This window comes from Hyperolius riggenbachi, chromosome 1 (assembly GCF_040937935.1).
Source record: "Hyperolius riggenbachi isolate aHypRig1 chromosome 1, aHypRig1.pri, whole genome shotgun sequence".
Lineage (NCBI taxonomy): Eukaryota > Metazoa > Chordata > Amphibia > Anura > Hyperoliidae > Hyperolius > Hyperolius riggenbachi.
This window is the reverse complement of record NC_090646.1, coordinates 223,395,264-223,422,272: the sequence shown is the minus strand read 5'-3', so window position 1 is coordinate 223,422,272 and position 27,009 is coordinate 223,395,264. Positions and strand designations below refer to the sequence as shown.

General features: G+C 42.5%; 1 protein-coding gene across 2 annotated transcripts in view; it reads left to right on the top strand.

Moving 5' to 3' along the window:
• Window positions 1-27,009, top strand: part of ANK2 (ankyrin 2) — a 700,071-nt gene that overhangs the window by 48,602 nt on the left and 624,460 nt on the right. The window contains exon 1 of one of the 2 annotated variants that reach the window (XM_068281066.1): window positions 21,015-21,096. The exons of the other annotated variant lie outside the window; for it this stretch is intronic. The gene's annotated coding sequence lies outside the window, so the exon portion shown is untranslated. Of the gene's footprint in view, window positions 1-21,014; window positions 21,097-27,009 lie in introns of those variants that run through there. 2 annotated transcript variants of the gene reach the window in all.

Below are 27,009 nucleotides of genomic sequence, written 5' to 3'. Positions count from 1 at the left end.
TTGGCCGTGGTTTCATCAAGAGACCATCGAATACATTTCAAAAACCTACATAGGACTCCACTAAACTCCAGTGCGAATGAATAGAACGTCTCCGTTTCTGAAATTTGCTCTGCTGCAGACGGCACCTTTTTTCATATGTTTTGAGCATGCAACAGGCTTGCCATTTCCTGGTCAGAGATTGAAAATGTGGAGGACGACCTGGCCGGGAGGCTGCACCTCCTAGACCTTAAAGAGAAACTCCGACCAAGAATTGAACTTTATCCCAATCAGTAGCTGATACCCCCTTTTACATGAGAAATCTATTCTTTTTCACAAACAGACCATCAAGGGGCGCTGTATGACTGATATTGTGGTGAAATCCCTCCTACAAGAAACTCTGAGGACCGTGGTACTCCTGGCAGTTTCCTGTTTGTGAACCTTGATGCATTGTGGGAAATAGCTGTTTACAGCTGTTTCCAACTGCCAAAAAAGCATGCAGCAGCTACATCACCTGCCAACAGTAAAAATGTCACCATGTAATAAATGTCAGAATGTAAATCAGGGATTTAAAAGATTTTACAATGAGCACTGACTAAATCATTTATACATAATTATTGTAAAAATGAAGCACTTTTTTATTACATTATTTTTACTGGAGTTCCTCTTTAAGCTGATGTTTTGGGGTATTGATTGGATCATGTCTGTAATTGTCAGAAACAATTATTCAGGCTGTTGTGTCATTACACAAAGCGAGAAATGCTCTTAGGCTGGGTTCAAGGCCTAAGCTTAAAATGAGTCTCCTGTAACAGGATAATATCCACACCCGAGATTTTATATATATTATTGGCCCTTCTTTTATTTGGGAATTCAGGTCTTTAACATTGTATGTGAATAGTCTGAGACATGGAGACATGCCCCCTGAGGGCTGAAACACTATATAGTCCTGGCTATGCTTGCTAGGCCCAGCAAGGGAAGCACCTGCCCTCACAGACTCAAGACTTAGAAAAAGCTCATATTCTAAGCATTATTCACCCAAAATAAGGAACTAACAAAGTAAAGTAAATTGCGCTATAAAAAGCAAGCATATCTTTAATAATAAACGGCCCAATACTGTATAACAGTAAAAGGAAGCAGATTTCAGTCCCGCCTTATAGGACCACTCCCGCGAAAAAAGAAAGCAGTTAGGTTAAAATCTGACAGAACTGACGGGTATTATGGTGGCCACTAATGATCCAATCTTTTTCATCCAATCTTACCAAATATATGTAGTATAAGGGTATATTGAGTAAATACATTGAATGGATAATTTAGGCAGTTCGCTTATATTACACAGAAATGGTAAGATTAAATGAAAAAGGTTGGATCATTAGTGGCCACCTTTAAGGTAGCCATACACTGGTCGATTTGCCATCAGATTCGACCAACAGATAGATCCCTCTCTGATCGAATCTGATCAGAGAGGGATCGTATGGCTACCTTTACTGCAAACAGATTGTGAACCGATTTCAGCCTGAAACCGTTCACGATCTGTTGTGGTGGTGGTGGTGCTGCTGCCGCCGCCCGCTCCCCCCCACCCCCCCGCATACATTACCTGCTCCGCCGGCGCGAGTCCTCCCGGTCACCGCTGCTCTGTCTCCGCTCTGGTCTCCAGGTCCGGCATGCTTTGCTTCTTCCTGCCCGGCAGGAAGTTTAAACAGTAGAGCGCCCTCTACTGTTTAAACTTCCTGCCGGGCAGGAGGAACTGAAGCATGCCGGAGACCAGCGCGGACACGGAGCAGCGGTGACCGGGGGTAGTCGCGCCGGCGGAGCAGGTAATGTATGCGGCTCTATTGCGTCGGAAGTCGGGCAATCGAACGCCGCTAGCGACGCGCTCCCTACCCGCAGGCGATCGACGGTAATTTTCCGCACGGATCGATCGACGGGATCGGACGAAATGGATCGAAATTCGGCGTGTAGCGCGAACGATTGGCAGCAGATTCGATCGGCGGCAAATCGGGCCAGTGTATGGCCAGCTTTAGACTAGTCCATCTCTTCATTTTAGGGATACTCAGGGTTTTCTTTGTTTTCAGAAGCATTTCCAGAACGGCAGTTTAACTACCACACTTTGTTGTCAGTTAGACTTAGCAACTGCCATTCAGGAAATGTTGTTGAAAACAAAGAAAACCCTGAGAATCCCCTATGAGGAGAAGAAGGACTAGTCCAAAATCTGTTGGTTCTGTCAGGCTTTAACTGCTTACTTATTTCACTGGAGTGGTCCTTTATGATGCAGTGTGGAACTGCAGATAAAGAAAACAGAGGCAGCAACAAATGTGTAATGTTGCCGGCATTGTAGGCAGGGGACAATGATCCAAATGGTAAACTGTGGTGAAGGTAGGCTCCAACAAGCATTCAGCTGTAAGAGTCATCAGAATCTGCTATAGTTGAGGTGGGTCATCTGGCTCGAGTGTCCCTCTTTGGTGCCACCTTATACTGGATGTAGAGGAGACAGGCGTAATATACGGTGTTCATTTAACTTTACACATATGGGGCTTGATTCACTAAGACAAATAGCATGCCTTACCTTATGAAAGTTAGCACACCTCATCGAAGTTAACACGCCTTATCAGCGTAGCATAGCGAGCATTACGAACCCGCAGGGGCTCAGGGCAGGTCGAGTGGAGCTCTGGTCATTGCCAATTAGCAGGCATAAGTTAGCTATGCTACTCTGATAAGGCGTGTTAACTTTGATAAGGTGTGCTAACTTTGATAAGGCATGCTATTTGTCTTAGTGAATCAAGCCCATGGTATGTTGTATGTACAATATGTTTTATTGTTTGTCCAGATAATTCTTTAATTTAATTATCTATTCGACCTACACAATTCCTTTACAATGTTGGAAGATGTTTAATGCAGTGTACAGGTTATCAAATACACAATTATCCTTTACATATTGACTTATACTGTACATATCTTATTTTGTTGGTTTTAAAATACATGTACATGTAAAATATGTATGCAATTTTAACTTCCCGGTCCATCTTTAAATACAAGAAAATAGTGTTCCTGTTGAGTTTCATTCTTCAGATTTTGCACATTGTACAGTAATTAAACACATTTTGTCAGGCAGTCGGATACTTCTGTAATTGCCTAAATGAGGGTGACAGCAGAGAATTAGTGCAGAGAGAGTTGGAGCTCTACCATGGTATCATCCTACAGGGCTTGATGTGAATGCAAGTTGTCAGGCCACTTCTTACTAAGGCTTCAGTAAGCATGTGTACAGTCATGTTGTATCTGCTGCCTCCAGCCCTTGTATCTAATCTTGTTTTCTTCTCCTCCCATACTGCTGCCTTCTATTACTGAGATTTTGCAGCAGATACTAATGCTGTATATTTAAGAAGAATCTACTAGTAATTGGAGCAGCCTTTGTTCGGATTATTATAGCAGTAATATCTTTTGCAAAAACACACAAATATAACAACAGATACCGCAATGATCAAGCATAGACAACAACAAAGACAACCCCCCCCCCCCCCCCTGAAAAGACAAAGTCCCCCTGAACCGAGAGGGTATTAGAATAATATAGGTGCCGTTGTTTGAATAGTGCTGTGATATTTGTTCCGACAAGCATATGCGCTACCTTAGGCCACTTCCCTTTGTCCTAAGACCAAATTGCACTCCTATCTTAAAAAACACTGCCTCTATATATTTTATCGTATACTACCCCTCCTCCTGTTTCCCCCCATTCCTTTTAGATTGTAAGCTCGCAAGGGCAGGGCTCTCTCTCCTTTTGTGTCTTGGAAATCATTATACATTTTACTCATCATGCTACTTTTATCATTGTCAATACCAATTCTATATTTTGTATTCTGTATTTTATATCATTTTTTGTATTTTTTCACTAATTATGTATCTTGTATATAGGTGTACATCATTGTCTGTATTATTATGTACCCCGTGTTTGTTTCTTACTTTGTACAGCGCCACGGAATATGTTGGCGCTTTATAAATTCATAATAATAATAATAATATATGTTACAGCACCATTCTCTCAGTTCAGTGCCCCAAGGGTCCCCGTTTAGTTAGCCAAAATCTTCAATTGACTAGGACATCAAAAATATGGGCGGCGAAGAAATGGCAGTTATCCTCCCCGATCCTGCCCCCTCGTACCGCTGATATTTTAAGACCTGCAAAAAAAAATAATCACAACTCAACTCACTTACTCCTGGATCCCTTCGCTGTCTTTTCTGGCTTGTCAGCTCTCCTGTTTCAACGCTGTGTTCTCTCGTATCAGACGGCATCTCCACTGCTATGGCGGAAGTACTTTCGGGTTACTTCTGGGTTAGTGCCATAGCGGTGAAGATGCCTGCAGATACAGGGGACACAGCAGTTGAATGGGAGAGCTGACAAGGCAGAAAAGACAGCGAAGGAATGAAGGAGTAGGTAAGTTGTGTGATGGTGCTTTTTTTTTTTTTTTTTTTTTTTTTTTTTGCAGGTCTTAAAACAATGGTAAAGGAGTACTTTAAAGGAAAAAGATGAAACCAGTTTCTGTTGGTCAAAGTAGCCTACAATATATTTCCATTTGTCTCTCCAGTGCAGCATGAACGCATGTGAAAAAGAAATTGTATGGATTTTGCAGTAATGAAGGAAGGCAGCATTTTGTCCATTATTCACCCTACCTAACCTCCGTCACCACCAAACACTGGGTCCATTTTCTGGTCATCTCCCATCTGGAATACGGCACTGCCATCCTTTCTGGGCTTCCCGAGACCAGACTCCGACCCCTGCAATATGTTATGAATGCAGCTGCCCGGCTCATTCACTCCTCCCACTGCTCTTCTTCAGATGCCCCCCTTCGCAAGTCCCTGCACTGGCTCCCTGTCCCCCTAAGGATTACATTTAAACTGCTCTGCCTGGCATGCAAATCCATCCACCATACCCCCCTTAATACATATTGGATTACATCCAGAGATACTCCCTAACCCGCTCTCTCCGCTCCTCCATCACTTTATGGATTTACACCCTTTTCATGACTTGCTTACACGCAAGGTTCCAGGACTTCTCCAGAGCAGATCCTATTCTAGGGAACTCCCTCTTCCCCTCAGCCTCACCCACTCACCCCCAAATTCAACTCATTCAAGCAGACTTTAAAGACCCATCTGTTCACCATTACTTACTTGCTATCTTCATAATTGCACCCCCCTCCCTTGGGCTTACACCCCATCCTCTCTTATATGTCCCTCTCCCCCATGCTTAAATAGTAAGCCTACTTGTCAGAGCCCTACTTCCTGTGTGCTCTTCTCTGCCATCTTATTCTGCATCAAATATTGGTAGCAGTTTTGAGTACTTTCTGGAACTACTGTATGTATTTGACTTAGTTATCTCCCTGATTGTACTTTAATGAAATGTTATGTAACACTGCCCTCCCAGTGATATCTAACCTAGGCAATGATGTCACACCAGCTTCTATACCAGAGCATTCTGGGAAACCAGCTGATATTTCTGCCAACTACACAGGGATAAAAAAGAAAGCCACAGTGATTTATCTTACCAGTAGTACATATGCTGGCATCAATGATTCAAATTAAAAAATGTAAATCAGGGTGAGGTAATATTTTACAGTGGACAAACATTGATATAAATATTGTAAAAAATAAGCAATGGTATTTAATAGGTTATATTCAGTAAATTTTATATTTAAGTAATTGTAAAAAGTTCCATTCTAGAATTGGTATGTTCATACAACTACAGACATTTGAATACCTCATTGTGATGCAATGGCAAAATAAAAGCATGTGGAGAATTCCTGAAGTTACTGTAACTTGAAGGGGCAAATCATCCTTTGGCATGCATTTGAAAAAGTAGCTAATGATGCGCCACCTCACTTCTGGAACTTTATTGCTGAGAAATTGGAAAATTGCACTTTACTGGCTGCCATACTATGAATAATAACAGAGTGGGGGGCTGACAGGGTAAGATAAGGGGTGGCACATTTTTAAAGCTCACAATTTGGGGAGAAGTGGGGTCTTTAATTGTGACTGCTGACAGACTGTAGCCTCATAAAGACAAATGCATTGTGGGATTTGTAGTTCCTTAACAGCTGGAGGGCCAAGTTTGCCCATGCCTGCTATAGCCTCTGCTGACAGACTGTAGTCTCTGCTGACAAACCATGGGATTGAAAATTACTACTGGCGCTGATTGGATAAATACACTGTGTCTGCAGATCTAGTGTAAATTGTGCCACGATTACTCTCAGTGGTTGCTACACAAGTGCAGTTGAGTACTATGGACAGCTTCTCCTGCCTTCCCACCTCAGGATCACCAGTTTTGGGTGTCTTGAGATCGGGAAAGTAGAGTAGTGTGCAAGAAAATGAGATAATGGCGGCTGACAATGGTAGACATGCCCCCCCCCCCCCCCCCCCCCCCCCGTGCTTAAAGAGGAACTCCAGTGAATTATAATGTAATAAAAAAAATATGCTTAATTTTTACAATAATTATGTATAAATGATGCAGTCAGTGTTTTCCCATTGTAAAATATTTCCTCTCCCTGATTTACATTCTGACATTTATCACATGGTGCCATTTTTACTGCTGGCAGGTGGTGTCTGTGGTAGGAGATGATGCTTGCTTTTTTGGCAGTTGGAAAACAGCTGTTATTTTCCAACAATGCAGCAAGGCTCCCACAGTGTGATGTCTGAACTATGGTCCAGACATCACACTGTGGGAGGGGATTCACCACAATATCAGCCATGCAGAGCCCCCTGATGATCTGTTTGTGAAAAGGAAAATATTTCTCATGGGAAAGGAGGTATCAGCTACGGTTTCTCTTCAAGCTGAGTGACACCACTGGTGCAGAACAATGTCAAGTTCACTTTGAGGAATGAAATGTAGTGATATTAACAACTAGCCTCACTATCTTTCTTGGAACACAATATGGATATACTTCTATAAATATTTTTCCTATGTAGTAATTTATCTCATTTGAATGGCTGCCAAAGGGTAAATGCCTTGCTGAATGCCACATTCGGTGGTGGTTATATAATCAAAATGTCTAATGCTTTTAACACAATGACATCCCCACCCGTTGCCTAATATTGTATAGTTATTTAGCACTAGTAGAGTATAAAATCATAGCGGGTAAGAGAATAGATGCCCACTTCAGCTGGGGACAATTAATAGGTAAAAATAGCATCTGTGCTGTGACTGAAGAAGAGCTGTGGAGCAGGAACTCTGTAATGTTGCTAATAATGGGATGTGTGCATTATTTTGGCTCTGGAGCTGTGCAGGGTGGTTGACAAGTTGGCTGTGCAATATCATTGATGATGTCATGGCAAACATATGGATGAAAATCTCCCTCTTTTCTATCCCCATTCACAAATTACATGCCCAGTTTTGTATGAATAAAGAAACCTGACTTCACAGCTTTACTAAGTTACTATTTTGAGACCATGTTTTACATATTATATCGCTTTACTATAAATTAAAATGCATAACATCAGAGATGGAGACATTTCAGGAGTTTCCTAACCGAGGCCCCATAAAGATTACAGCTGGTATTGAACGTTATAGGTTTTCTATAATTGTTGTCAGAGCTGGTTCCTAGAAATTTTCCTTATTGGTCTGGATCTTGAATTCCATAATAATTTGTCCAGTTTTGCTTTAAATAAATGTTGTATTATGTGATTTATATACTGTTTATAGCTCATCCACCAAGCACTTTCAGTCCAGTACTTCTCTGCACACAATACCCACAGCCTGCACTTTTCTTCATCCACCTTTTCAGTACCCTCAGCCTGCAGTTCTACCACCCAGCCCAACACTTCTCTCCATTCAGCTACTCCATCAGCTTATCTCTCCACTCACCACCCAGAGCCCTCATATAGCCTTTCTTCTAACCCAAGCACCTAACCTTCTTAGCCAGTACTTCTTCCAATTCAGCACTCACACTCAACCCTTATTCCCACTCAGCACCCTCACTCAGCACTTCTACACGCTCAGCCCCTCAGCTTACACGACTCTTCATCAACACCCAAAGCCAGTACTTCACCCCATCTAACACCCCAGTCAATTCTTCTCCCCACCCACCTACACTATACCCACAGCTAGGACTTCTCTCCGCCTACCAGCCCCTTAGGCAGCAGTTCTCCCCGCCCATCCAGCAACCTAAACCAGTACTTATCCCCACCTACTTAGCAATCATTCTCAAAAAGTATTTATTTCCACCCACCCTGCACTCTTAGCTAGCTCTTCTTCCCACCTAGTACTCCCAGCTAGGACTTCTGCCCACCAACCCAGCTTTCTTTGACAGGTCTTCTCCCTACCACCAATCTAGCACCCTAAGCCAACACTTTTTCCCACCCATCCAGCATCCTCACCCAGAACTTTTCTCATTCCAGCACCCTCATACATCACTTTGACCACCAAACATTCTCAGAAAGCATTTTTTTCCTATCAAACTATTCAGTACCCTCTGCCAGCCAGCACATTCTCCCCACCCACCCAGAGCCTTGAGCCAGCACGTCTGCCCCTTCAGCATCCTCAGCTGCCTATCTTTACAGCCAACCATCACCCTGATCTGCCTTTCTACCCACCCATCAAGCACCCCCAGCAAGCCTTTTTACCCATTCATGCACACAACAGCCTCAGACAGCTTTTGCTCTATTCCCAAAGTTGAAGAGAAATCGAGAGCCCAATATGGTGTAGTATGTCAAAATTGATTGGATAAATGAAACAGTGAGATGGTAATACTCACAAACACGGGTTACCACTTAGGTAACCACTCATTAGGCAGGTGAGGAGATTAGACCTGTCCTCACTCAGGATTAAGAAGTCGCTCTCTGTAGATAGGAAGAAAGGGGGTAGATCACCCCTCCACCTGGGGTGGACTCAAATAAATTGGTAGGTGAACAGAGGTGCTCTGCTTGCTATAACTGAATTGCTGTTGTTTATCCCCTGCTTATTGCCTGAAGAAGTGGGATGTGCCCGCGAAACGTGTTACATCTTTGGGGTATTTTCAATAAATGTGTATATCTATATATTTACAGTCTTTGGTGTCTGCTTTAACGGAGGCGAGTCCACCACTTCCTCCCAGCAATTTTTAAAAAATTTTATGTACTTTTATCCTTCTGGCGCCTCTGTTCACCTACCAATATATTTGCTCTATTCCCATTGGCCAAAGGCTGTGGGCCTAAAGTAGCTCTCTCCTTAGCATCACAATCCACTCTACCTCATTCCCCAATATCCTACATCATCTGTCAGTTGTCACTGTCTTCCCATCCAATGCTACTAGTTACTAATCTGCCTATCACTTCTCTGGCTATCACTTACTGTATCTACCTGTCACTTATTTGCCTGTGGATGGAAAGTGCCTGTCGCTGGTGTCTACCTATCTCTAGAACCTGCCCATCACTAGACTAGAATCGGCTTCTCAGTGGAGTACCTGTCACTTTAGTTTCTGCTTATTAGTGGGATCTGTTTCTGGTATTTAGGGAGGAGCTTAAAATTCAACTTGTTAGGCTGAATTAAAGCTTTGCAGAAGGCGTATCAGATCCAGAAATAATTAATAACCTTACACATGATTACGGTAACTGATCAAGCTGACAAGTTTTCTTAATCTGCAAATTCCTCAAAGTTCCTGTTGTTCCAGTTACCTTAACATTTAACATTGTGCACATTTCCATGTGATTGTGCACTATGCCGCTTACTGTAAAGGTTTTGCCAAAGTAACATTTTCATGCAATTTGCAGTATCACATGCATGCATTTTTGCAAAGAAACCTGCCACATTTTTGATAACAGATTTGCGAAGGTTTGCTAAGATAGGGTAGTTTACTGAACATTAATGTGAATCTGTTTTTGGCAGATTGACTCAACGCTACTCCACATTTTATCAGGTCATTATTGTTAACAAAAAAAATAATAATGGTAAAGTTGTGGAAAAATGCATTTCAGCACTCCATTGCCATGGCTTTTTCACATTTAATGACTTCATGAAGTGGACAATTAGACAACAAATCATGCTATATTGAATGCTTACAAAAAATGTGGATTTACCTGTTGGAGCCTCTTTTGAGCGGTAGGCCAACACTTGCTGTCTGTAATTGTTTATTTTGCATTAATAGCCTCCATAGAGTTTTAGTATTACTAATTTAATTTAAGGTCTTTTTTTAAGTTTTTCAAGTAAAACCGGAGAAGATTGTGAGAGACCATTATGCCCTGAGTGAGGACAAGGTCAGTTTCCTCATTTATCCTGTCAGTGGATGATCTAGCGGAAACCTCGGTTTATGACTACCAGTCCTTTCCTATTATTATAATTTATTTCTTACATCAAATAACCTACCGCACTATATTGGCTCTTGTGCTTCTCCTCTATCATTTTAAGTTCCTTTAAAGAGAACCTAAACTGAAAATAAAAAGTAAAAATAACCATACACAGGTCATACTTACCTCCTGTGTAGTCTACTCCTCAACCTCTTTCTCCTCTCCTGCGACCCATTTGTCCACAGTGATCAATGGAATTCTCCGTCCTCCATTTTAAAAATGGCCATTACCCCATAACAGCTTCCTGGTCAGCATACTGTTAAACTGTAATATCACCTACTTGAGCCATAGGGAATCATGGACATTACCTTGCACATGCAGTTGTAACTGACAGCTGCTGATATATAACTGACAGTAACTGGTATATTTCAGTTCTGACAAAATATTGTCAGAACTGGAAGGGATCACTGTAAGAAGAAAAGGGCGAGCTTCAGAGAGATACTGATGGTGAGGTTAGTATGTAATATTCATTTGCAGCCATGTCATGTGTTTACTTTAAATAATTTTACTCACTACAGGTTCCCTTTAAGCTTAATTACTTTCTTTTAAAATAAATCTGTTGACTTCCCCCAAAATAAATTCATCATCACTCTTGATGTAAATCCTTGTCTGTTCTTAAAAATCTTCATTTGTATTATCTTTACTTGATTGAAGAGCCTAGGCAAAATTCTCATCACTTGCTACACTCCAAATGTCAGTTAACAGAACCACGGAAATATGGATTTCCTGTTGAGGACCCCCATTAGTCCAGACTAACAGACCATTGCGGATCCTCTGCAGCAGATTTTTGAAGAAGCTCCACAGGTCAGCAGATTCAAGATAGGGTGCTTTAACTGTCATCACACCACGCTCCCATGTAGTGAGGGAGAACTCCAACGATGGATCGGCACCACATTAAAGTAAATGTATCAGCTCTTTTATTGCATTAGAGTGAGGGAGATGCCGGGAACTCTGGAATTCAGGCTGCAGACAGTGTGTGCAGACAAACCAGGGCGGCTGTGGACCGGGAGAGATTATTTACTTTGACAGGTGTCCTCTCATGTCTCCCAAGTCTCCTGCCCCACTGCTTTTTCCACCTAAGGCCATGGCCTTCTGGACTTCCCAGAGATCGGGCCCTGATGGTCATTAATGTGCTTCCTCACATGAGCTTGTGTACAAGAAGCATATTCTGGTACTTCCTGCCTACAACCAAGGCTTAGAAAAGGATGAAGGTCAGGTATCCTTGCTCAGGTGTCCCCTAGTGACTATTTCTAATTGACACACATGATTTAAGAAGAGTGCAGCAAATGTTCTCTTTCAGTACATCATTCAATGATGGAGAAAATGGAAATGAAAAGAGCAAAATACAGTATTTGTAATGCATATTTTATACATGAAATCTCACACTTTCTTTCAGTTTTTAATTGTGAGCAATCATTTTTAAAAATCATTACTGCTTGTCATTTGCAAACAGTTTTTGCAAATCAATGTAACTCACAGTCAGTGGCATACTTAATGTATTTGACTCCAAGGCCATTTTACCAGTCGTCTTGCATGTGCAGCCCCCATATTTTCATCCCTTTCCTAATTTCCAGTTCTATTTGCTTTTTTATTCAGTTGTGCTCATCTATGTACAGCTCCACATTAGCTCTCATGAAATATGGATGCCATTACATATGCCCTCTTTACATTGTCAGGTAATTATATTTACCCAGTTACATATATAGCCCATTTTATAAGCATTGAGTTCAGGGTCCTTTCATACACCCTTGTGCAGCGATGGCAAACCTATGGCAAGCGTGCCAGACCCTGCACGCGCAGCTGAATCTGCTGGCACGCCATCGCTGCTGCGCTATGTCCTGCATGAACTGGTCGCGGCGTCTACTAGATGCCGAGCCATTTCATAGCCGCAGTCCCGCTCCAGCCTCCATAGTCTTCCGGCAGGCAGAGCAGGGCCACGGGAAGATGGCGTCTGAAGCCCTGTACTGGAGACTATTTATGTCTCCAGTACAGGGCTTGTGGCGCCATCTTCCCGTAGCCCTGCTATTCAATTCAGCGCGGGAGACTGCTGGAGGATCGTCCGGGGAGCTGCGCACCAGAGGCTGGCCGGATGAGAGGACTTCTGTCAGGTGAGGAAATTCCTTTTTTTGCAGGTGAAATGTGGCCCACTGTGATTATTTTCTGGTGAAATGTGGCTGACTGCGTTTATTTTCTGGTGAAATGTGGCCCACATTGCGTTATTTTCTGGTGAAACTGGCTGACTGCGTTTATTGTCTGGTGAAATGTGGCCCACTGCGTTTATTTTCTGGTGAAATGTGGCTGACTGCGTTTATTTTCTGGTGAAATGTGGCCCACATTGCGGTATTTTCTGGTGAAATGTGGCCCACATTGCGTTATTTTCTGGTGAAATGTGGCTGACTGCGTTTATTTTCTGGTGAAATGTTGCCCACGTTGCATTATTTTCTGGTGAAATGTGGCTGACTGCGTTTATTTTCTGGTGAAATGTGGCCCACTGCGTTTATTTTCGGGTGAAATGTGGCCCATATTGCATTATTTTCTGGTGAAATGTGGCCTACATTGCGTTATTTTATGGTGAAATGTGGCTGACTGCGTTTATTTTCTGGTGAAATGTGGCCCACATTGCGTTATTTTCTGGTGAAATGTGGCCCACTGCGTTTATTTTCTGGTGAAATGTGGCCCACTGCATTATTTTCTGCTGAAATGTTGCCCACTGCGTTTATTTTCAGCTGAAATGTGGCCCACTGCGTTTATTTTCTGCTGAAATGTGGGCCACTGCGTTTATTTTCTGCTGAAATGTGGCCCACTGCGTTTATTTTCTGCTGAAATGTTGCCCACTGCGTTTATTTTCTGCTGAAATGTTGCCCACTGCGTTTATTTTCTGCTGAAATGTTGCCCACATTGTGTTATTTTCTGCTGAAATGTTGCCCACTGCATTATTTTCTGCTAAAATGTTGCCCACTGCATTATTTTCTGCTGCAATGTTGCCCACTGCATTATTTTCTGCTGAAATGTTGCCCACATTGCGTTTATTTCCTGGTGTCTGGGGTAACTGTTGCTGCATTTATTATTTAATGGTCATAGTTGGCTATATTTGCTGCTTTAGGGTTACGACGGGTATACTAATAAATAGCATCACACAGTTTCTGCACACCCATGATGCGAATCCTCGTTTCACCACATCATGGCGGAAACACTGCTTTCTTATGCCTCGCCCATTTTTCGGCGCCCATTGGCACACAGTGATAAATAAGTCTATGTTGGGTCGCAGTTTGGGCACTCGGCCTCTGAAAGGTTCGCCATCACTGCCCTAGTGCTTTCAGCTCTGTAGTGCCCCGCTCCCCAGGCACGCTTATTTACATGTGGACTGCCTCACCTATTCACATCCCCAGCATATTCTTTTTTGGTGGTGTGGTCAGGTACAACCGTCTTTCCTTCCCTGTCTCTTACAGTAATCATTGATGATGTAACAATGTGCAGTTAGAGCCTGACGCCTTCCAAGGGCGAAGTGTGATCACTGTGCAACCTCCCAAATAAATGGCTTCAGTGATGGTCAGTTGGTCCCCATTCCTCCAAATTTGGTAACCAGGCCCCTCCCCAGTTAGGGAGTTTTGCTCCTTCCTTCCAATACCATTTCTCTTCTTCCTGTGTCCATCTGTGGATGCTTTGTGTACTCACATTCTGCTATCCTGAACTACTGGGCTATTGTTCGGCACCAAATTGATCTATCTGTTGCATGCCGTGAATGTCCAGCAGGGGGATTGCAGGTAAGCAGAGCATAAACAGATGTAATGAAAGGACGCCATCAATGGGATGGAGCACTTGAGTTAGTGTCCCTCTGAACACCAATGACAGCTAAGCAAGGTACGGGGGGTACTAGAAATATGCTTGTTTTGTAAAACCAATACTGTGGTTTTTGTTCTGAAAAGAGGCAGAAAAATAATGTTAATTGTTCTTCTTGTCTATTTGGCAGCAGAAACCATTGAGAAAAAATGTAAATGTGACCCTAATACTAACTCTTCCACCCGTACAAGCCAGCTCTAACACTAAGCCTTATCAACCCATGAAACGCTGCACTTCTCAAATGTATCTGCTTATTGATCCACCTGACTGGAGTTTATTTGGTCTTATTTGACTGACAAGGTTTTATATTTGGGGCCAGTACACCAGAGATCTGCAGAAAACACCAGTCAGCTGTGGACAAAGCTCTGGTGATGTAATTGTGGTTTCCAATCATCTACTTAACACTGTTTTCCATCATTTCAAAGGACGTATTTTGCAAAATAGGAATTAGTAAGTAGGCTTGTGGTACGGTGTTCGTTGAAGCTACATTTCATTGCAGGGACTAGACAAGCTAAAATATTGCAGAGCTAGTTTTAGGGCCTGGGTTATGGCTGGTATTATAGCTTTGCTAAGCTACCCATAATACATTTTAAAAAGTACTGGTGTTTCTTAAAGTGTACTACCTGAGACAGTGCGGGGGGTGGGGGGAGGATTCAGATGGGACGCAGAGGCATGTTCCCTGCCTCATGACATGCCTCTGTGTCGCCCCCACGCCTATCTCTGCCCCGCGTTTTAAACCCCCAAAAGTGGCGACACGATAATTTCGCACCGCTGCCCCTTAAACGTTGCACCTGGTGCGACGATAATGGCGCATCGGATGCCCCTGATACGGCGCATTAATATGCCGCTTCGGGGGCACCCGATGTGCCGTTGTCGTTGCACCAGGTGCGACATCATCGTCGCACCGCGCACTATTATAGGCGCGCCCGTGCTGCGTGCGCATTGAGCGGGACTGAGACTGTGTGGGCGCAAACTACTTACTGCCGTAGTTTGCGCCCACTAAGTGATAGGGCTCACTAACCGGCTTAGCGAATCAAGCCGCTAATATATTCTTGCAGGGATTGGACATGGCACACCATGCAAAATAAAGCACAATTAATAAATAAAGAGCTGTAAGACCGTCTGCCACTTAAACATATGAACTTTGCAGAAACCACCAAGATGCAAGTTCCATGCACAGGTTATAACCTAAAAGGTGTATGCAATGGCAGACATTACATACACAGACACAGGGTGTCAGCATTAAGTGTGTATGCATGTGTTTGTGTATATGTGGGGGAGCATGAACAGTGACTATGAACTGTAAGCATGGCTGCCACTTAAAGGGAACCTAAACTTAGAAGGATATGGATTTTTCTTTTTTAAATAAAACCAGTTGCCTGGCAGCCCTGCTGATCCTGTGTCTCTAATACTTTTAGCCACAGCCCCTCAACAAGCATGCAGATCAGGTGCTCTGACTGATGTCACACTTGATTAGCTTGTTTCAGGTCTGTGATTCAGTCACTGCTGCAGCCAAAGAGATCAGGACTGACAGGCAACTGGTATTGTTTAAAAGGAAACATCCATATCCCTCTCAGTTAAGGTTCCCTTTAAATGTATGGTACAAAGACCATTAAATATGCAAATTGCATGTTTAGGTTGCAACCCCAAATCCTATGTAGTTGCAGACATTATACATCCAAAGTGGTTGTATCACAAAGGAGGCACAGCAGGGAGCCTAATATAGCAGAGATCCCTCATTATATATATATATATATATATATATATCAAGGATCAAACAATGCACACTGTACACAATAATGCAGAAAAACAAAATAAAAAGGAAAGAGAAGAGAAGGCCAGCATGAAGAATGAATAAGAGCTACAAGCGGGTGTACAATGGCAAAGTCAATGATAAAATCAAGGATATATATGAGATGAGTGTTTTCTGCCATATTAGATTCCCAGCTTTGCCTCCCAATAGATACAACCACTCCACATAGGATTCTGGGCTATGACCTGTACATGCACTTTGTATCTTTGATGCTCTCTGTACAGTTCATACATTTAAGTGGCAGATGTGTATACAGCTCTAAATCACTAAGGGCCCTTTTCCACCTGCAATCGCTAGCGTTCATGCTGAACGCTAGCGATTGCTGAATCGCAAAACTGGCGATTACCCCGACGTTTGCGGCCGCGATTTTGCTATGCTATGCACTGCATAGCAAAATCGCGGCAATTATCGCTCCGCCGCGCGTTCGCGTTCCCGACAAAAGCGAATCGCGGTAGTGGAAATGACCTACCGCGATTCCTATGTTAAAAAGCAAACCGTAGCGATTGTAAAATCGCTAGCGGTTTGCGGTTTTGCGATTCAGCCAGCGCAAACGCGCTGGTGGAAAAGGGCCCTTAGGGCTCTTTTCCACTATGAAATGCGATCGCGATTGCGATTCCGATCGCGATCGCAATCGCGTTTCAATTTCCACCATGCGATTACAATTGAGCTACTATATTCATTATAGTACAGCTCAATCGCATACAAAACGCGGCAGGACGACGATTGCGCTTTGACCAAAATCGCATCGCAATCGGATCGCACTAATGGAAATTGCTGCTGCAGTTTCCATTAGTTTAATGTACCTTGCGATTTGCGATTAGAAGCAAATCACAAATCGCAGGGTAGTGGAAAAAGGCCCTTAATGCTGTTGCTGCTGCTCCCCTCACCCTTATTTTTGTACCGAATGTATTGGTAGACCCCTTCAAGGATATACTGAAAGAAGGATTTCTGATATACTAAGTTCCCTGCTTGGACTCCTGAGAGGTATAATATCTGCACTTGCATAGGATTTTTACTTACAACCTGTATATCCACTTGGTTGTGCAAAGTTCATACTTTTAAGTGACAGCCCTATTTAAAATTATCACCTGCCACTGTACCCCCCGATACTGCCTAGTCCCCGTCCCTATCCACACATACTGTTTTAATCAGCCCCCTTTTGTGATGCCTCTGAGGGGTGGGCAATCGTGATGTAAATGATGAATGCGAGTATGGTGGGCCCTCCCCTTCCCCCAATGATAGAGTTATCACACCTCCTCCTGGTTCCAGTGGTGAGTCAGGCTGCTTCCAGGAGCTGGTGCCAAATGGACCAGCAGCTCATGGTGAGCTAGGGGCATCTCTCCCATGGGCTAGCGTGGAAGGATCTCTACAGTGGTTGCCAGACTTGTCTGAAACTTCGTCTGTACACTTGCCTGTCTACTGACTATCCTATTGTCCGCCACCTGGACTGCCTCTTGCCTGTCTGACCATTCTCCTCATCTCTTGCATCTGTCTGACTTTATGTATAAGAGCTTTGGCTTGCTGACTACAAGACTGAATATGATTGTAATTGACAGTTATCTGATATCTGTGTATGACTCGGAACTGTTTGACTATGTTTGAAGGAAAGACAAAAGAGACAGATAGCCCAATATAGTGTAGTATTTCAATACAAAGGGGGGTATCGCACACAATGCAATGGTTATACTCACAAACAAAGGTTGCCTCGTAGGCAACCACTGGATAGGCAGGTGGGGAGAATTGTGACCTGACCCCACTCAGGTTTAAGAAGTCGCTCTCTGTAGACAGGAAAATGGGGGATACACCCCTCCACCCAAGGGGGACTAGACAGTATGCAGGTATGTATAACAGAGGCACCAATAAGAATAAAATAATTAAAAACCGTCTAAAAGGGGAAAGTTGGTGGACTCACCTCCCTCGATAGAAGAAAAAGACCGAACTATGAGACGTTACTAAGATTCAAAGTAACATTTATTTACAGACTCCAAGGATGCTTGGAGTCTGTAAATAACTGTTACTTTGAATCTTAGTAACGTCTCATAGTCCGGTCTTTTTCTTTTCTTTTTATTCTTATTGATGCCTCTGTTATACATACCTGCATACTGTTTGACTATGTTATTTGACTGTATCCTTGCTTAGTGGGTACTGGTGGTACCACTGTATTAGGGCCTTCAGTCCCTATAGCTTGTGCATTAAGGGCTAGGTGTAACCGAATTCAGGTAGCCTATTCTGTCTCCTGTTAAAGCGGGAGCGTGCCACACAAGGTGAAGATTGCATAGTTAGATTGGGGCATAGGGACTAATATAAGGTGGTGGATGTGCTGGTCCATACAAGAGAATTCTCTGAGTGGCCGCTGCCCTATCCCATGCTGCTCTCTATGAAGGTATCAGAGGGTGATGGACATGTGGATGTTTTAAGGAGGGGTTTACTTATGTGTATACTGTTTACCAAAAAGAAACCCTTATTGTTATTTTAGCAAATAAAGACTTGCAATTATTTTTCCGGTACAAAAACAATATATTGTCGCCATTCATTGTAGTAGGTACATAATTTAAAAGGAACCTGAAAATAGTAAAAAAAAATAAAATAAAATAAATTTCACTTTCACTTACCTGGGGCTTCTGCCAGGTCTGGTCTTGTTATGTCTTGTTGAGGACCGGTGTGGGCACAAGGAAGCTGCAGGGGGCTGGCAGAAGCCCCAGGTAAGTGAAATCCTTTTTTTTTTTTTTTTTTTACTATCTTGTGATAGCCGGTACAAATCCTTTATAATAAAACCCGTGTCCCTGCGTCACGCTGTCCCTGTGTAGCTGGGTCCGTGCTTTTTGCTACTGCGCTTGTGCACAGCACGGACCCAGCCTCACAGAGACAGGAGGACAGGGACGGGGCCAGGAAGACGGGTGGACGTGTGAGCGGGCGGGCGGGTATGCACGCGCGGCGGGTGCGTGCGCCCCTTCGCAGTAACATGCGACGGGCAGCGAGAAACAGACCCTAAACCCCATTTTTAAACAGGCTTAGGTCTGCTAGTTGGTAAATAAAATGTGTGGGTTTTGTCTACAGTACCATTGTTTATTTTAAAACTATAGGTGATGGAATTGGAGAAATTGTGTGATTTTTTATTTTTACCTTGTATTTCCTTAGAAAATGCTTAGAAAATGCAGTAATTACTGAAAACAACAATTGTCAGCCAAAAAAGTAAGCGGTTAAAGGAGGACTGTTACGGGGTAGGGGGAAAAAAGAGTTGAACTTACCTGGGGCTTCTAACGTCCCCCGCATACGTCCTGTGCCCACGCAGCCACTCACTGATGCTCCGGTCCCCGCCACCAGTTAATTTCAGGAATTTGCGACTTTAAAGTCACTAACCACTGCGCCAGCATGGCCACGTCCTTGCTCCTGCTGATGTCACCGGGAGCGTACTGCGCAGGCGCAGAATGGTCTGCTCCTGCACAGTACGCTCCCGGTGATGTCAGCGAGAGCAAGAACGCGACAGCGCAGGAGCAGTGGTTAGTGACTTTAAAGGGATACTGTAGGGGGGTCACGGGAAAATGAGTTGACGTTACCCGGGGCTTCTAAAGGTCCCCCGCAGACATCCTGTGCCTGCGCAGCCACTCCCCAATGCTCCGGCCCCGCCTCTGGTTCACTTCTGGAATTTCAGACTTTAAAGTCTGAAAACCACTGCGCCTGCATTGCCGTGTCCTCACTCCCGCTGATGGCACCAGGAGCGTACTGCGCAGGCCCAGTATGGTCTGTGCCTGCACCGTGCGCTCCTGGTGGCATCAGCGGGATCGAGGACACGGCAACGCAGGCGCAGTGGTTTTCCGACTTCAAAGTCTGAAATTCCAGAAGTGAACAGGAGGCGGAGCCGGAGCATCGGTTAGTGGCTGCATGGGCACAGCATGCCTGCGGGGGACCATTAGAAGCTCCGGGTAACTTCAACTCATTTTCCCCCGACCCCCCTACAGTATCCCTTTAAAGTCGCAAATTCCAGTCGTGAACTGGCGGCGTGGACCGGAGCATCAGTGAGTGGCTGCGTGGGCACAGGACGTATGCGGGGAGCGTTAGAAGCCCTAGGTAAGTACAACTCTTTTTCCCCCTACCCCCTTACAGTCCTACTTTAAAATCTGACAGAACTGACAGGTTTTGGGCTAGTCTATCTCCTTATAAGGGATTCTGAGGATTTTCTTTGTTGTCAAAAGCATTTTCTGAAGTTGCAAAGTCTAACAAAGAAGTGTGCAAGTGAGTAGGGAGGCTGGCTGGTATCTTACTATTTTAGCAGTTATACTGATGTTCAGCAAATGCTTTGGAAAACAAGGAAACCCTGAGAATCCCCCAAGAGGAAATGGACTAGTCCAAAACCTGTTAGTTCTGTCAGATTTTAACTGCTTACTTTTTTGATAGAGTGGCCCTTTAACGGTTACATAAATAATATACAGGCTCCCGTCTTTAATTTATTCTGGTAATAATTGATTTATAAACCGATATACACCTATGAATGCAGGGAGTACTAGTTTGTAATAGTAATTTCAAATGCCGATCTTTGCTCCACCGTTTTTAAGTTTAATATCAAAGGTTAAGTTTTAGTTGTCATAGGGCTCTAATCCGTATATTGATGTCACGTGTATGGTATCCATCCCCTGGCTAAAATTATGGACATGCTACAACATCACTGAAATAAGAAAAACAGTTGAATGTGTCTTTGTCCCGTTGTTATCTTGTTTCCCCTGACAGTTCTTATTTTCTATTACCCTGGACATGTCCCATTGTAACATTAAATACCCAAACCCCTCACCCCCAGCCCATCACTAAATGCCAAGAAACATATTGAACCTCACAAATGGATGATCTATGACCTCCTTCGGGAAGGCAGTGGACAACAGGAGGAATGATAATTACAGGAGCGATTCTCATCCCCATGATGATGCTGCACCTGATAGATGGGCTGTCTGGAGAGGGTGTGGTGGGAGGATGCGGAGCTCTGTGATTGGACGTTTTCCTGTGATGTGACATCCGAGCTGCTTATCAGTGTGGGCGGCGCGTGGAGTAGCAGCATCAGCAGCAGCACATGGACAGGCAGTAGAAGCTGCGGGCTGAATGACCAGCGTGCTGTGTGCGGGCTGCTGCTGCTGATCTCTGTGGAGCTGGGAATCATCCAGACACACTCGTGTTTGTATAGTAAGTGTCACTGCTGGCTGGCTGTGTTGGGAGGGGAGGAGGAGCGAGATAAGGAATTACTTGTAGCGTCAGTGACATCTGCCTTGCCTGTACTGATTTATAAGGAAGCTCAGTCACTTACAGTATATCCTCTTCCTACTACAGTTCCTATTAGCCCATTATTGCTCAGCTGCGATGCTTGCAGTTACAGGCAGCTCTTTACATGCCATGATTTACGACTTATTGCCTGCTGCAGTGAGCTTGGGAAATACCCACTGATAATTGAATCCTCAGCAGATCGTCTTGTTGGTGTGTCTGAAGAAAGTTCTGCAAAAAGAAGCTCTCTTTCTTTAGTTTAGGTTAAGTTGTTTTTTAACATGTTTTTGGTATCTTGTGGTGAATTAAACACGCTGCTTCCGAAATCAGTATGTTATATACACACGTGTTTGAAATGTTGAATTGATTAGTTTAGGACATGTTTTATTATTATCATCAGATCTCCATTCTGGTAAGCAGTATTTATGTATTTAGCTTGCAAGGCAAGATGCAGCATCATCTAATGGCTCCACTGTTAGGTACCACAATGTCTGGCTCCAGAGTGCCACACCCTTTCCATCTTATGGAACACTCTGATTTAATAACTCGCTCCTTGTGTCCTGACAGGGTGATGTCACAGGAGGGCTTAGTAACAGATATGTTACAGTGCTAAAGAAAGCCAGCACAACATTGTTTTAATAAATATAATGTATCTAGCTAACCAACCAAGGCATAGATAACAAGTGTTCTTTAAAAGTTACATTTTATTCTGTATTTGTTCCTATCTTGTATGTCTAACAGCAGAAGATACATTTTTCTTCACTGTACTGAAAGGTCTAATGTATCCATTCTGGCAATCAGGAACAGATAATTGTTAATATTTGGAGTATATAAAACTAGACACAAAGAAAAATGAAATCAATGGAAAAAAAGACAAGGAGTTGAATCATGTAAATGAATCAAAATGCAGTTTATTATAGATTAGTCAAACTAACATGTTAACTTCACTTCACTTTAGGTGCAGATAAAGGTGGTGCAAAATCGAAATAGTTTTCCAGAGCAACCATTTAAAATCCCTGTATCATTGAAGTTCTGAATTCTGATTGGTTGCTCTGGGTAATTGCTCCACTTTTACTCCAGTTGTATCTGCACCTATCTTCATTAAATGTATTTGAATGAGGTGTATAAGGGAGGTTTCACCCCTTGGCAAAATGAGATTAACCTGTTGTTAATGTATACCTTTTTACATATCATATGCATCCCAAACAAATTGAGTGGCTGCCAACAATAGAAGATGACCCCAATCTACTAAACTATTAAAATTAACTATGTAGTGTAAACTGCAAAATATATAGAGAGAGATATTGCACCAGACCTGCTGCTGAAGAACTCCCTGCTTTAGCCTCTGGCTTTGTTGATACCTAGCCTAGGGTGTTCCCTCTCCTCCTCCTATAGCCTTCATTGTAAAGAAAGAGGAAAATATTAGTACTGTAGTATTGGACTGAGGCATAGCACATACCTATTGTAGCAAGATTTGCAAGAAGCTGTTTTTTGGCTTATTAGTCTGGCATCTAGGGAATAAGTGGCATGTCACTTTGGAGTACACCCTTGAGTAACCTAATCTTTTCTGATTAATATATTCTTCTGACAAGCTTGTCTCTCATCTTTGTGTGGCGTGATCCTGAAATAACTATTTTTGTTTTGTTTGACAGAACAGAATGTTCATTCCTTTGACATGCTGTCATCCTCCTGTATAGACTGACCATGTATGGGTTGATGTACCCCTGATAGACCTGGTGGGGGGACCTCTCCCTATGCTGGAAAAATGCAGGTGGACACACAACTATGCTTCAACAGTTTACTACAGTAAATGTCTGCATTGCCTTTGAACAGGTTAATAAAAATCTCTATTCAGCCGAATCTACAAATAGTTTAGATTGCTGCCTTACTTTTTAGTGTGGCCCTAAGTGACCTAGTCATTGCCCAAACATTGTATTTGAGGCAAAGCCTTTTATGACTACCTTTCTATAGGTATTTGATGGGTCATTTGAATGGTCTTCTATTTAAAAGGCATTGCAGTGAAAAATCCAACTGATTGCTGGTGGAGTGACCAGTGGATAAACTGACCAGAGATAGACATGGGATAAATGCTACTCCTCCCATTACCATGGCCATGGAACCCACATACACAGTTCTTCAGTAAAAGTCTTCATAGCTAACAGGTTGCTGCAGACTTTGGTCAGCATTTGAAGAGATCATTTGCAGTAAAAAGTGCATTTGACTGTTGAATAAATGGATTGATATAGTTCAGTTTGCTTCACACATAAAAAATAGCCTGTGCATGGGAACTGTAAGATCCCTCATGTTTGTAAAGACGATGTAGGATTTAATTGCTAATATATTTAGGTTTTGCCCCTAATGTGATTACAGAGCTATTTTGAAGAATTAATGTGTTTGAATTCTGAATTTGATCTAATAAAGGTCAAGTTACCTTGTATAGATAGTTGTTAACCAAATATATTGTTGCATTATACAACTGCTTATTGCTACCACACCCTAAGAGAAGCCCAACTCTCGATTCTCCAGGCTGTGTTTGAAAGTAGAAGTCTGTCTAAAAGTTTGATCTCGTTTAAGTTTTGGACACTGCAAGAGAGGATTAGAACTTCTGCCAGTTTTTTGTTGATGTCTTGAAGTTGGTACACATGAAATAATGTTCACTCCTAATTGAGAAACGGTGTGGTCAAGATGGCATCAAAATAGGTATTTTTGGATTGACAGTGGATCGAAAGTGAATTCCTCAGCATTGAGATATCACAAATGCTGGTAAATGTTGCAGAGACCTGTGAGGAAGGTAAATATAGCAAGAGACTAGTCAGAAGCACCAGTGTACATGTGTAGAGTGTTTTGGCATTTATGACTTTTCAAATACCCAGTTGGAAAGTTGATTGGATTGATTGATTGCCTGGGTAGATCTACCATCTCTAGCAGGACTCGAGCTGGTACCCACAGTAAGGGACCATTTTCCGTAACTAAAAAACTGACACGTCAATGGACCCTGTGCTAATTGTAGAATCCCACAGTGTTAAAGGGAACCTGAAGCGAGTAAAATTATTTAAAATACACACATGACATAGCTACAAATGAATATTACATACTTTCCTCACCGCCAGTTCCTCTCAGAAGCTCACCATTTTCTTCTTACAGTGATCCCTTCCAGTTCTGACAATATTTTGTCAGAACTGAAATATACCAGTTGCTGTCAGTTATGCATCAGCAGCTGTCAGTTGCAACTGAATGTGCATGGCATTGTCCATGTTTCCCTATGGCTCAAGTGGGTGATATTACAGTTTAACAGTGTGCTGCCCAGGAGGCTGTTATGGGGTAATGGAGGACAGATAATTCTATTGATTACAGGGGACAAATAGGACTCAGGAGAGGAGAAAGAGATTGATGATGAGTAGACTACACAGGAGGTAAGTATGACCTGTGTATGGTTATTTTGACTTTTTATTTTCAGTTCAAGTTCTCTTTAAAGCTGTCACTGGTGCATGAGTTTGGATTCAGTATTCAGTAAGATGTGTTTGTGTGACAGTTGTAAAGCTGAATACCCACCAGCAGATGTGGCCAGATGAGTAAGGGATCACCGCTGCTGAACGGTCATTTCATTCATACTTAATCTGACTTGTCAGTCGTTTAAAAACAAATGATCGCTGAGGGTGTAATGCACCTATCAGCATAGTTTAACAAATTACCGTTTAACAAATTTTGTTAAACGGTGTTGTGTGATATCCGGAAAAAAATATTTGACGTGCTAAATATGCAGAATATCGTTTGGTGGGTATGGGCCTTCACCTTATCCTAGTCTAGGCAGTACAAACTAAATTAAAATCTGCTTTTTTTTGTAATTGTTTAGATGCTTATGTGGTTATGTACACTAATGCCTTAGACAGAAAGCTAAATACTTCCTTGTTTGGATTGCTAACTTTCTCACCAAATGTTAATGACTGGTACTGATAGGAATAGTTAACCAATGTAGATTTCTGATTCTTTGCAGCGTTGAATGGCATAGAGTAGGAGCGTTGTCATCTTTGTCCAGAGTTTAATGAGTAACAGTATTTTTTTAATGCAATCTTAGGTCAATATGGCAGATTCATCAAAACCAGTGTCTGAAAAACTGAAGCCAAACTGGCACAAAAGTTGGCAGGTGTCCAAATCAAGGGCTCTGATTGGTTGCTTTGCTAAAGCATCAGTTTTGTTTTAGTTTTCTTTGCTCTGGATTTAATAAGTCTGCTCTTTTTTCTTTAGAGTATAACTTCACTCATCCTTATGGCTTACCTAACATTTAAGTATAATACTCACCTAGTCATTTTTTTGCCATGCAAGCGCTGTATATATCACATGATGCAGAGTAGTCGTTGAAAAATGCAGGGACATTATTATTATAAATACTTCAATTATTATTTGTTTATCCCTACCATAGCGGGGTCTAATTTTCCTGGCATAATCTAAGGCCAATTTATTGTGACACCATTCTGTATGTTATTGGAATGTAGGCGGTTCCAAGAGGTGCTCAGTGCTTCATGAAAATTGTGTCCTCGCCCAGATTTTAACCAGCACTATCAGGCCAGAGCACTATTCATTAAGCCACTGTGTTAATAATAATAATAATAATAATAATATGTGTTGCATTAAGAGAGGGACCACCAGAAAGAGGAAAGTGTAGGTATTGTGAACTGTTATGAGGCACACTGGGCCCCTACTTCATAGAAAGAATGAGAGATGGTAACCCTGCAAGATCTAAACTTTGCACGTTTATGATCGAGCCTCTACTCCTGGCCAAGAATAATTGATAAATCAGATAAAATATGTTTCTCATGTAAAACTTGCATACTCCATTTCTATTTAAGCTTCTAGCCTGAGTTGAAATATCTGGCCAAAATTAGACATCGGTGCGATTTTTGTGTGTAGCTAGATGAGCTTCATTGGGTGTAGAGAAAGGTTCCTTTGGTTATTCAAGTGGTCTGAGCATTTGAAAAACAATGTCCCTTCTATACCCTGTGTGTGACAGTTGACAACTCACTTACTTATTTTTTTTTTATTTTAAGCCATAAGTTTATTATTCAATTAGTATTTGATTCTAATGAAACTAATGCACACTTGCTTAAAAGTATTCCATCTCCCCAACAAGGTGATAGAAGAAAAAAAGAGTAATAGTCCAGGCATTGCTCAGCACACTTGCATGGAAGGTATGCCATGATGCACACTTTCAACAGGCAGTAGAACTTTGGTAACTTTCTCTGAATCTTGGGAAATGTAGTCTTGCACTGCAACATGCCTGGCTCAGTGCTCATATTCACATGCTATGCAGTGTGTATGAAAACAGCCCTTTGTAGTAAGCAAGTGAGATCCATTAAACTAAACAGTCACATAAAAGTAACAGCACTTCTGGATCTGGCACCTATTTTCTTCACCTGAAAAGAGCTCTTGGAACTTGATATAACTTTGGAGAAAATAACTGCAGTCCGGTCAGACCATATATCAGTAAAGGCTGTAACATGAGGAACATAATGTAGAAAATCATGCTGCGGATGCAGCAGTATGGGATTATTTGATTAGCTCACAGCAATCAGCTTATCCTAATGAACTGTGGGTGATAATGCAGCCTGGCCTAGCTGTTGAACTGTCTTCACACTGGATGCACCATGATTACAGTGCAGGAAATTACAACTTGCGGATTGTACTTGTACTGTCAGCCCGCTGCTTTAACAGATGAAACACTTTCTGTGGTATTAAAGCTTAAAGACGCTTGAATGCATTGCATTCTGTAATAATACTGTGCATAGCACTTGTCATTTATTCTGTGTGCTGTTCAGACATTTCAGCTTTTGAGCTACCGTA